The sequence below is a fragment of the Podarcis cretensis genome (genome assembly GCF_951804945.1).
Source record: "Podarcis cretensis genome assembly, chromosome: 4".
Classification (NCBI taxonomy): Eukaryota; Metazoa; Chordata; class Lepidosauria; order Squamata; family Lacertidae; genus Podarcis; species Podarcis cretensis.
In genome coordinates this window covers 74,533,101-74,545,475 of record NC_137173.1, presented here as the reverse complement: position 1 = coordinate 74,545,475, position 12,375 = coordinate 74,533,101, and the positions used below count along the sequence as shown (strand labels likewise).

The 12,375-nt window shown below is 44.5% G+C and overlaps 1 long non-coding RNA gene across 1 annotated transcript in view; it reads right to left on the bottom strand.

Annotated features, from left to right (window-relative positions):
- LOC307214490 overlaps positions 1–12,124 on the bottom strand; it is a 109,737-nt gene extending 97,613 nt beyond the window's left edge. Inside the window, exon 1 of the long non-coding RNA XR_013838152.1 lies at positions 11,492–12,124. This is a non-coding gene — a long non-coding RNA (uncharacterized lncRNA). The remainder of the gene's footprint in view (positions 1–11,491) is intronic.
- Between the last annotated feature and the right edge of the window lie 251 nt (positions 12,125–12,375).

The following is a 12,375-nucleotide window of genomic DNA, read 5'->3' as shown; positions in this document are numbered from 1 at the left end:
TAGAAAAAGGAAGGTCTTCAATAGGTGATGAGAGGATAACAGAGACTGTATCTGTGCAATATGTCACCATAAAGGTAAAGGTAAAGGTAAAGGGACCCCTGACCATTAGGTCCAGTCGTGACTGATTCTGGGATTGCAGCGCTCATCTCATTTTATTGGCCAAGGGAGCCGGCGTACAGCTTCCGGGTCATGTGGCCAGCATGACTAAGCCACTTCTGGCGAACCAGAGCAGTGCCTGGAAATGCAGTTTACCTTACCAGCAGAGCGGTACCTATTTATCTACTTGCACTTTGACGTGCTTTTCAACTGCTAAGTTGGCAGGAGCTGGGACCGAACAATGAGAGCTCACCCCATCGCAGGGATTCGAACTGCCAACCTTCTGATCAGCAAGGCCTAGGCTCTGTGGTTTAACCAACAGCGCCACCCATGTCACCATATTAAAGGCCCAATTCCTGCACCATATCATACCCTCCAACAGCCCTCCGAAGAAAATAGGAAAATTTCTCACTCCCTCACCAACTGACTCTCCTTGACCCCCCATCTTTAGTCCCTGTCCCCACAGAGCATTTACTACTGGAAGAAGGACAAGTGCCTATACCACCTCACGAATAGGACACAGCACACACGTCCTGAGAAGACCCCTTAATCCCAGTTTTATTTTACTCTTTGGTAGATTTAGAAAAAGGAAAGCACACAACTTTTAGAGACGGCCTAGCTTAGACGCAGATGCACAAAGATTTTTATTTTTATTTTAGTCAAGACTCCTTGCGCTTTGTTCCACTTTGACTTCCTTCCCACCCAGGGCAGCCCTTCCCTCTGCCTGCCCCTCTGGAGCTGGTGCATCACATGGAGCTAGGCCTTGGTGGCCACAGCCTCTCCTCCTCCTCCTCCTCCTCCTCACCCGCTCTCTCCAGCAGCCACTACAAGTCGCCCTAGGGCAGCTGCTGTTGCTCAGGACAAGCTCCTCCTCCTCATCAAGCTCAGACATGGTGGCACTGGTGGGGAAAATAGGTGCATTCCAACTTCAAATCAGAAACCAGGGTGGCTTTTGTAATTCCAGGACTGTCCCTGGAAAATCGGGACACCCAGAAGGTATGCCATATGGACCAGGAACCTTGTTGAGATGGTTTCTGCAGAAGGTCCTCTTCTGCAGAGTGCAGTGGTTGGTTTGGTATATAAAGAGTGAGGCCATATTTTAGGTTCACCGCATTAGGGAGCTACCAGCACACAGAGCTGGCAGCTCCTGACAAATTAACCTCAGGTTGGTGACTGCCTGTTTATTTCCTATGTAGCAGCCTCTTTAATGGGTTTATTCCCTCAGCAAAAAAAAAAAAAAAAAGGCAGGCGCTACTCTCCTTTGGTGAATCAGACCATCCATGTAGTACTCAAAGTATGAAGTAGTACCAACCTGTACCTTCACATTTTAATAAGGTTAAAAACTATCTTGAGTGATTACTACAAAGTTACTCAGCCTTTTTATTTATGGAGCTGGGCTTGCAAACTATAAAAAGTCCTTGTAACATATTTTCATTTGATTAGAAGTAAACTCTGTTCTAAAAATAGCAGCAGAAAATGTGATAGAGTCGCTCTTATTGATGGCTGGCATGCCAGCTTTTAAAATGCTGTTGGCAAACCAATTTGACTTTTATGATAATTCATGATAATATCCCATCAACATCAAAAAATAAGAGTATGTTGTGTATTATGCAGAGCGAGCAACTAAGCAATCAAGTTTTTTTGACAGTGGCTTGCCAATTTTTTTGTCCCCAGCACGTTAACAGAATTATTCAAAGTGCTCACAATCCAGTAGCAGCCTCATTAGCATTTGCATTCCTCCAAAATATATGACCTTATTTTCAATAAAAAGCCATTTTTTAAATTAAAAAAAACATTCCTGCCTATTGTCTTTTATTTTTTGTTTGCTGTGTGGGAGCTCATTATCCTATGCCAATTTTACCCTTGGGAGAAGTTCAAGGGCTGTATTCACATTGGTCTGTGATGTTAGAGAATACAGAATTAATCACATCACAGTGATACATTTTACTGCAAGTGACTATGAGTGGCTGCATGGTATTCCTCTCTCTCATTTGTTATAGTAATAAACCTTCCCTTCTTGGATCCATTTCCAATTGACATAACATCCATTTGACACAGTCTGCGGAGTCTACAGCATTGTGTGTGCACTGGGAACTGGAAAGCCAAGCATCAGTGGATGCCGTTGGAAAACTTTATTGAACAAGAGTCAAAACTTGTTTGAGATTAGTAAAAGAAACCTAAATATATGGAAAGAACAAGCTTCTTATTGCAGAAAGTGGAAAGGTACTTACAGATGGGCAGGTACTAAAGTTCACATTTGCATTTGATTGTGAAAATCTGCCTGTGGGGTAATAGTTGTCTTTTAAAAATTCTTGTCTGACTTTATCTTGCTCTCTGTAATAAGCTGCCAAAATCCATGCACTGTCTTCAGCTTTTCACTTGTATTAAATTTCCACTACCTAAAAGGATACCAATTTAACTATATTTTCGGAACTACTCCTTAGGTAAAGGAGAAGTAGGAGGTAGGAACATTGGAAATTCAAGCCTAAGTGGGTCTGAAAGCCTTCACTTCCTTGAGCCAATGAACTTATTGACCACACTGCAAGTTGCAACAGAAAGCATAATAGAAGATGCTTGCAACAGAAATTGTTGGAGAGTGCTTTGCAATCTCTGATGAAAGCTACAACACTCCCAAATGGCACCAATAATTTGGCTTAGCAGAGAAGCTTTACACAGAATTAAGGACTAGAAGGCTTATATCCTGCCAGATGTCAGACACTCATTTAATTAACAATATGCTAATTTAAACACCCAGAAAACAAATTACCAACAACTTTAAATACCTGTCCCTCAGTTCCATGCACACAAACACACAACACTCGCCATCAAATCCCTATGAAAATATAAAATAATTAAGCTTCTTCTAACTATGTCTAGTCAGAAGCTCCAAGATTTCCAGCAGAAAAAATTCAGCATAGAAGAGCAGAGAGGAATACCTAGTTTCTCAAATGAAATGAAATAAAATAATGTGTGGTTTTTTTCATTTTTGAACTTCAGGCAACTGAAACAGACTGAGGATCACCAGCTAACATAGGCAGCCTCAAAAATTTGCACAGTCCTAGGTATTTAGGAGTGTATTGTAGGGAAGTGTGGCACCACACCTATAGGCTGAATTGCAGCCACCTAGGGAAATAAGAAGGCAAGACACAAAGGTTAGGTGAACTGGGCTTGACTTATTTAACGCAAAAGATCTGCAGTGCAGAACCAAGGTGCACAAAGCAGACTGGGTAAAACCAAGGATAAGAGGCAATATTTCATCTACCCCTTCCCTTAAGTCCCACCCTTTCCGGTGAGTAGAGAGACCTTCCAGGGCACCACAACTCCAAGCAGGTGTTACAAAGCTGCTCCTTACCCTGCCAGCAAATCCACTGAAGACAAGTCTCGGGATTACTACCCTTCACCCAAAGGGTGCTCACCAAACCTTAACTACCTGATAACTTCCCACAACTTCCTGCCGATCTGGCCAAGTAACCTATTTAAGGGTGACTACCTGCTAACCTAGCAGTTCAAAGGCACACAGCAGGAAGGTAAACAGCATTTCTGTGCACTGCTCTGGTTCGCCAGAAGCGGCCTAGTCATGCTAGCCTCATGACCCGGAAGCTGTACGCCGGCTCCCTCGACCAATAAAGCGAGATGAGTGCCACAACCCCAGAGTCGGCCACGACTGGACCTAATGATCAGAGGTCCCTTTACCTTACCTGCTAAAGGCACCAGTCACCAAACCATTGCAGAGTAGACAAAAATCCAGCCAGCAAGAGCAATCAGCTGACAGCCCCCACCCCAAAAAAAATCCTACCTGACTTCAAAAAGGCAACTAAGCATTGTTGTTGTTTAGTCATTTAGTCGTGTCCGACTCTTCATGACCCCATGGACCAGAGCACGCCAGGCACTCCTGTCTTCTACTGCCTCCCGCAGTTTGGTCAAACTCATGTTGGTAGCTTCAAGAACACTGTCCAAACATCTTGTCCTCTGTCGTCCCCTTCTCCTTGTGCCCTCAATCTTTCCCAACATCAGGGTCTTTTCCAGGGAGTCTTCTCTTCTCATGAGGTGGCCAAAGTATTGGAGCCTCAGCTTCAGGATTTGTCCTTCCAGTGAACACTCATGGCTGATTTCCTTAAGAATGGATAGGTTTGATCTTCTTGCAGTCCATGGGACTCTCAAGAGTCTCCTCCAGCACCATAATTCAAAAGCATCAATTCTTCAGAGATCAGCCTTCTTTATGGTCCAGCTCTCACTTCCATACATCAAACTAAGCATTACCTATGCACTGAATACAGGACTGGAGAGTGGGTGCCACAAAAATGCAGAAGGCAGAGGAAATTGAGCAATGAGCTTAAGTAGCCCAGTGTCCAGCTCTACCCACCCCACCCAACTTGGCACTGCCACAGTGCATGCATGAGGTCAGATGCCAGGCTGCCTTTCCTACAAATGCTGCCTTGAGCCACAGCCATCTTTGGAGCAGCAGAAGCAGCAGCTGGAGTCTTCTTTTTCCCCAGTCCTAGACAACCAGCTTCCATACGCAGTGGCCCTATCTGTTTGAACCAAGTTTCTCTGATTTCTGTTGCTATTGAACAAGTAGCTCTAACATCTGGAGCCCACAACTAAATTCAGCTGCTCCTAACCATGCAGGTTGGAACCTACTAGAATCTGGTAGTCCTAGTCCAGAAATAATTCCTTTCCAGCAAGGATCCCTGAATCTGGCTTGGATTCTGACTGGGAAAGATATCCTTCCCAGTCTGTTCTTTTATTCCGATTATTTCACATGCTTCCACACATTTTGTCGATTATAAATTTCACAGAATTGGCCACAGTTGAGTGAGGACCAGTAATTGTTACAAATGGTATCATCTGATCAGGATTTTGGATACTCCATGTTATTTCTCATTCCTCTACTGTTTTCCACCACTGTGTACTTAGCATTCAGTGCCCACTGAGCATGCTCATTCCTCATTAAGTATTTTGTGTGTGTGTGTGTGTGTGTGTGTGGCTGGGGTTTCCCCGGGGATATATTTTTATAAAGATTTTTCCCCCTTGTCATCCAAAACACAGGCTGCTTCTGCAAAATATTAGGATTCCTCCTCCACCACACACACCTGTTAATACCTCCCTCTTGTGCATGCAAAATGCTGTTTTGTCTAGTAGCATACAGACAGCTTAGAGCACTATCAATATATGTTTCTCCTACTTCAGCAGAGTGATCTAGAACGTTTTTGAAGGGATAAAGAAACACCATGAATTAACAATTCCTCACTTGGCATTTAAATATAATTTCACAAATTACATATGTGCTTACACACATATTCATTAATTACAGGGCTAAACGTCAATCTAGTTAGTTTTCTTTCCATCTATTTGTCCATAAACATAGCTTTAATCCTCCCAATGAAATACAGTGGTACCTCGGTTTTCTGGAAGACTGTTCAAGTTCCAAAATGTTCGAAAACCAAAAACTCAATACGGAAGCATCAATACAGAAAGCTCAGTACTGGTAAAAGGTGTAGTGCTCAAAGGAAGCGAGTCCTATTGTTGTTGTTGTTTTTCCTTTGCAGGCAACAGTATAGTCGACACTTTCCCCCAGCAAGTATTGAAGTAATTTTCAATTCTATTGTGGGCAAATGGCATTTGAATAACCATTTGCAAAGAACGGTTATACATTACCATTTGTCTGCTTGTGCCACCACTGCTTCCTCACACCCCACAAATTAAATCTGCACCAAGTTAGAGGACAGCATGCATGTATCATTGTAACTAGACTGTGTCCTCTATAATAAGCTGTTGTTAATGATCTCTGCACTGCAAAGTTCTCATCAATTCTACTTAGGCTCCCATCTTCAAATAGGCATACGGTATTAATCACTCTCCTTTCCCTGAGTTATCTCATTCTAAATATTGTTGCATGACACTCTCACCCTTTGGAATGAGGCACAGCAGAGACTGTGGTGTCTTTAGGATATATGGTTTATCTATACATACATACATACATACATATATATATATATATATACATATATATATATATATATGTATATATATATATACACACACACACACACACAACCTCAGCCCACGGTGAAGGGGTTCACAGCATTAACACCCCAAGAGGGCTTTGCTTCTCCATAGCCGCAGCCTTGGATTCCGACAGAAATCAGGCATAGCTGTGTCTCTTCAGGCTGGCCAGCTTGCAGCTCACATAACTCAACCCTCTGCCTTGGCCTTTGTCTTTCTAAGTACCAGCAAGTTGAGGGAGGGAACCCAACCTATTTGTCCCCTGGCACAGAGCTACTTCCTTTGTTACTTTAATGGCCCATAATTAAGAGTGCCATTACCTCACCAGGAAGCTAGCCTGGCTCTTGCAGGAATTGAATTCATGCTGGATACAGGAATGAGAAGAGCACCCAAGCATACAGCTGGTTCTCCCCACCCAAACTCATAACAACACGTCTCTGGCTGAAAGAAACGAGTAGTTCCAGCTACAGATGGCGTTTCAGTGAGTCTTTAATGCAAGGTGGGAATGACAGGTTTCCAGGAGGCACTTCAGAAAATCTGTGTGGGGAGGGTGAATCAACAATTTCACAAAAGGTGCAGTCATCCCTTTCCACGCCTCCTGAAACATTCCTGGACAGAACAGGGAGGAGAGGTGGCAGTGAGGGTGAAGCTCACAACACGTGCCCACACCCCTCCCCTCCCCTCCCATAGCAAGTCAGAATAGGGGAAAAATTTGGTCCAGGTCACATTTAAAGACAAACCTACCTAAGATTGCATTCAAACATGAGGTTTATTGCATTAGCTTTCCTGGTTGTATTACTAGCGCTTCTGTGCCGGTTTCTAACATTATCTTGAGGGTCTATTCAAATGTGGGGAACTAGTTAGTGTACCTGATTATAACGCTAAGGCTTCTGTCCCATTTTCCAACTGCAGTAACTGTTGTGTTATGGACTATGTTGTGCTAATTCTCATTCACACCAGTGGGTGTGGTGTGACACAACAATGGATGACCTTGCACAACGTTGCTACTCTCCCACCCTTTCTGCATGTGTTTGCTTCTGTTCCACCATGAAAACAGCAGGAGAGAACTGTATGCTGCTATACCACCCCAAATTTTGTCACATTACTACCACAATTTTTCAAATTAAGGGGGCTGGAAATCGTTGGGTTTTTTCCTGCAATCAAATAACATGGAAATGAGCTCTGAACTTGTGCCATATTTCATTAATTTTCCAGAAGTGGCTTGTACATTTGAAAGCTCAAATATAATGTGGAGTTTAACAGGGAAACGTAAGGGAAATAGAATAAACTGTCAAGGGAAAACAGTCTAACCCTGTTGCATTTTGGAACTGTGGTTTTTGACCACTGAACCAGTTCCTAGACTGTCGCCTATCAATGCAACTTTCAGAAACATTATTAGAATCATAGAATCATAGAGTTGGAAGAGACCACACGGGCCATCGAGTCCAACCCCCTGCCAAGCAGGAAACACCATCAGAGCACTCCTGACATATGGTTGTCAAGCCTCTGCTTAAAGACCTCCAAAGAAGGAGACTCCACCACACTCCTTGGCAGCAAATTCCACTGTCGAACAGCTCTTACTGTCAGGAAGTTCTTCCTAATGTTTAGGTGGAATCTTTTTTCTTGTAGTTTGGAACCATTGCTCCGTGTCCGCTTCTCTGGAGCAGCAGAAAACAACCTTTCTCCCTCCTCTATGTGACATCCTTTTATATATTTGAACATGGCTATCATATCACCCCTTAACCTCCTCTTCTCCAGGCTAAACATGCCCAGCTCCCTTAGCCGTTCTTCATAAGGCATCGTTTCCAGGCCTTTGACCATTTTGGTTGCCCTCCTCTGGACACGTTCCAGTTTGTCAGTGTCCTTCTTGAACTGTGGTGCCCAGAACTGGACACAGTACTCCAGGTGAGGTCTGACCAGAGCAGAATACAGTGGCACTATTACTTCCCTTGATCTAGATGCTATACTCCTATTGATGCAGCCCAGAATTGCATTGTTTAGCTTCGGCAGCGCAAGAGCTTCACATGTCTCCAAAAATCAAATTTGTCCCATTTGATTTTGCTCAGTATGTCTAACTCGCTATTGAGTTGTAATCTTGCCATTAAATCTGAATTGGTTATGGGACAATGCAGCACAAAAAGAAAAAGGGAGCGCCAATGGAAAGCCAAATCATCATAATCAACAACAACAACAACAACTGAAAAGCTGTGAAAGAACATTCAGACTGCTTCTGGAATCTGAACAAAACACAGCAAGGAAAGACAAATGGACTTTATACAGCGTTCTTTTGCTAGATTAATCACTGTGAAGTACTACGGCAAAGGACAGGGATTGGCTTGGTTCTCACAACAAAGACAATTCATTTGGAGACAATCAATAATGTACTGTACCCACATCCATAAGTTACAGCTTCATTCACTGGAAAGAGACAGTTGTTTTTCATTCTTCGAAATGCTTCACCAAGCTGATGTCAATGCAAGGGAGTTTGTTATTAAACTGACATTTGCAAATGTCAAAGCATTTGTTTCACATATGGGCAACCAAATGCAGAGCTTATCCATTCAGAGAGAGAGAGAGAGAGAGAGAGAACAAAATGAAGAATGGAAAGGAAGATATTTACAGACAGTGGCTCATGAAATCCAGTGCCAAGCTTCCATCACTGGGTGTCTGCTATGCTGGTCTTTGCAACGTTTCAAAGTAGAAATGTCTGCTTGGAACACCCCTACGCCTACAGATGGGATCCCTGCCCTCCCTGTCAATTAGCTATAGCTGAAGATTCTTTTTCACATGCTATATTTGGTACCCGTCATGCACTAATTTAAAAGCTCTGTGTGTGTGTGTGTGCGCGCGCACTTCTATGGGGGTGGGGGAACCATAATCATCATGTTATTAGCAATTTACCGTATTTTTCGCTCTATTAGACGCACCGAACGATTGGACGCACCTAGTTTTTAGGGGAGGAAAACAAGAAATAAGAAAGGAACGCAAAGCATCCTGAGCTAAGAGGACGCGCTCCTCCATCTTCGCTCAGGAGGCTTTGCGGAGCTACCCCTGAAGCCAGGAGAGCAAGCGGGATAGGTGCGCACTGATCCCTCTTGCCCTCCTGGCTTCAGCAAAAGCAAGCCTACTGGCTTTCCTCCCGCAAGAGCCGTGCGCTCTTTAAAGGGAGTGCGGCTCTTGGGGGCTTTTCTGGGAGGTGGGGGCAGGGACAGAGCACACACTCTGCCCCTTCCCCCACCTCCCACAGAAGCCAGGGATAACCGCAGGAAGCCTTCGCAGGGCAGCAGGATGAAGGCTCCCCGCTCCCCTGCGGAGACTTCATCCCTTGGTTAAGCCAGAAGCTAGAACAGCCAGCGGGATCCCGCTGGCTCTCCTGGCTTCTTCTTTAGCCGCGGGCAGCCTCTCTGGCCGGGAGAGGCTGCGCCGGCTATGGCAGAAGCCAAGACAGCCAGTGGGATCCATCCCGCTCACTGTCCTGGCTGCGCGCGGCTAAGGCTCCCCCAAGAGCCGTGCTCCCTTTAAAGAGCCGCGTGAACGGTGTGTGCGACTCTTGGGGGCTTTTCCCAAGGTGGGAGAAGGGCAGCTCCTCGGGGAAAGCCCCCAAGAGCCGCACACACACTTCACGCGGCTCTTTAAAGGGAGCGCTGACAGAGCCTCCCACCTGGATTTGCTGCATAAGACGCATACACATTTCCCCTTACTTTTTAGGAGGGGGAAAGTGCGTCTTATAGAGCGAAAAATATGCTAAGCTGGGGAAATGCCATGGCTCAGTGGCAGAGCATCCTCTTTGCATGAAGAAGATCTCAGGTTCAGTAGCCATTCTCCAGGTAAGGTTGGGGATGCCCCTGTCTGAAACCGGGCAGAGCTGCTGTCATACAGTGTGTAGACAATACCCAGGTAACGGGACCAATGATCTGAGTCAGTATAATATAGCTTCCTATGTTCTTATGCAACCTCAGCAGCTGTGGTGTGCAAAATCAAATGACATTGTTTACACATATATATTTGCAACAAATTCAAGAGGCAGCCCTATCTGCACATACTTGGATATTTAATTCCTAAAGACATGGTGGACATGGAGTCGGGAGACATGATAGCTCAGATATAAAGTCCACCAGGGTTACATTCACATGGCAGTTTATTCCACTTTTGTGACATTTCCCCAACTGTTAATTTTCGCAACACATTTGAGCTTTCACACAATGTAGATGTCACTTCCGAAACTATAGTGGAAACATTAACCCTGCTCTGTGAAAATCCCTCGCAGGTGACCACAGTGTCTGTAGACAGACAGGTCGTGCAATCCATAGCAGTGACCAGAGGATGAATGACTGCTGGGAAAGGCACAGAGAGAAAAAACGCCATGGTGCATCTGCAGCAGCACAACCGGATGCCTTTGTCTGCCCCAGCTGCAACAAAGCAAATCTCTTCCATATTGGTCTCTACAGCCACAGCAAGCACCGCAACTTTATGACAGCTTGACTTCATCCCCAAAGCTGCACTCCTCCATTGTCGCCCAAGACAGATGGATGCCAGCAACAATCAGCAATAGCACACATTTAGCACTCATTTCCATAATATAATAAAATTATTATTTATTATTTATACCCCGCCCATCTGGCTGGGTTTCCCCAGCCACTCTGGGTGGCTTCCAACCGAATATTAAAACAATACAGTGTCAGACATTAAAAACTTCCCTAAACAGTTGTCTTTTAAAAGTAAAATAGTTGTTTATTGCCTTGACATCTGCTGGGAGGGCGTTCCACAGGGCAGGCGCCACTACTGAGAAGGCCCTCTGCCTGATTCCCTGTAACTTAGTTTCTCGCAGCGAGGGAACTGCCAGAAGGCCCTCGGCACTGGACTTCAGTGTCTGGGCTGGATGATGGGGGTGGAGACTCTCCTTCATGTATACAAGACCGAGGCCATATTATTTGCATATGGTAGATTTCTCCCCCCCTCCCCGCCACCACTATAGTCCCAGGAGTGGTTTTATTTTGTGTGAATACTTAAATAATATAATGTAGACCTTAACAGTTGGAGAAGAGTAATGAAAACGGAATAAACCGCCATGTGAATACAGCGCAGGTGACCTTGGGCTGCCATTTTCTTTCTCTCAGCCTATTTTACCATAGAAGGCTGTGGGAATACGGAGGAGATGAAGGAGATGGATCCCATTTGTGCAACCATGGGCTGATTTGAGTGGATTTCGGGGGTAGGGTAGGGGGATACATAATAAAACATTAGGAATGGGACACAGGAGGCTGCCTTATACTTGGACAGACCAATGGCCCATCTAGCTCAGTACTGTTGACTAGCAGTGGCTCTCAAGGGTTTCAGGCAGAGTACCCCCTCAGTCCTACCTAACGACACCAAAGTTTGAACTTCCTACCTTCTGCATGAAAAGAAGATTCTCTACCACCAAACTACAGCCTTCAGCTATAGAACCATTGGAGGTTTTTATACCCGCAACTGACTCAGGGCCTGGCGATAGCGATTCAGCAAATACTCTTGGTCACTGGCTCAGCACCACATCCTCTGTGTGACGCTTGTTCCTTCCGTTGTCGATGTGTTGTATTCCTTAGGGCCTACTTTATGTTCACATCATGGCTGTGAGGTTGCGTTGCTTAGCAACACTACAGTTATGAGCTCTTGGAGCACGCCTCTTCAGAGAGGCTTGTATACAAATATCTATTTATTACTAAGTAGAGCTATCAGATTTTCTCCCAAGCCATTTAACAATGTGAACATGCTTTTTCTTTTCCCCAGGACTAATTGAGCAAGCTTTGATCCCTCGTTCTGATGTTAGCTTCTGGAACATTTGTTCTAGAACCTACTAAAGGAAACAAAATTTAAAAACCACACCTCGTAGGCCCCCGAAGCTTGGCTATTAACAGAAAGAGCACAACCCTTGAGACAGCTTCAATTAAGAACATGTGCTTGCTTTCCTGTGATTAGCACTCTGTTTTAGTACTCCAACACTATCCAGCACTTCAGTAATTTTCCTAAAGAAGAGAGAATTATTTAAATCTTCTGCTCCTAGCCATGGTAAGTCAGTTTTCTGACTGCTTGGTGAGACGTTTTCTGGAATTCATGAGGTACTTGAAACATCACATCTTCTTTAACGTACATGTAATTACAATAAATTATGTAGATTATTAGAAAGCAATGGGATATAACTTCTCAGATCTTCCATTGACAATTCTTTGGAGACTGAGGCCAGCAAAGCCAGCAATGTGAAGATACTCTGCAGAATAGGTATGAATCCCACACAGG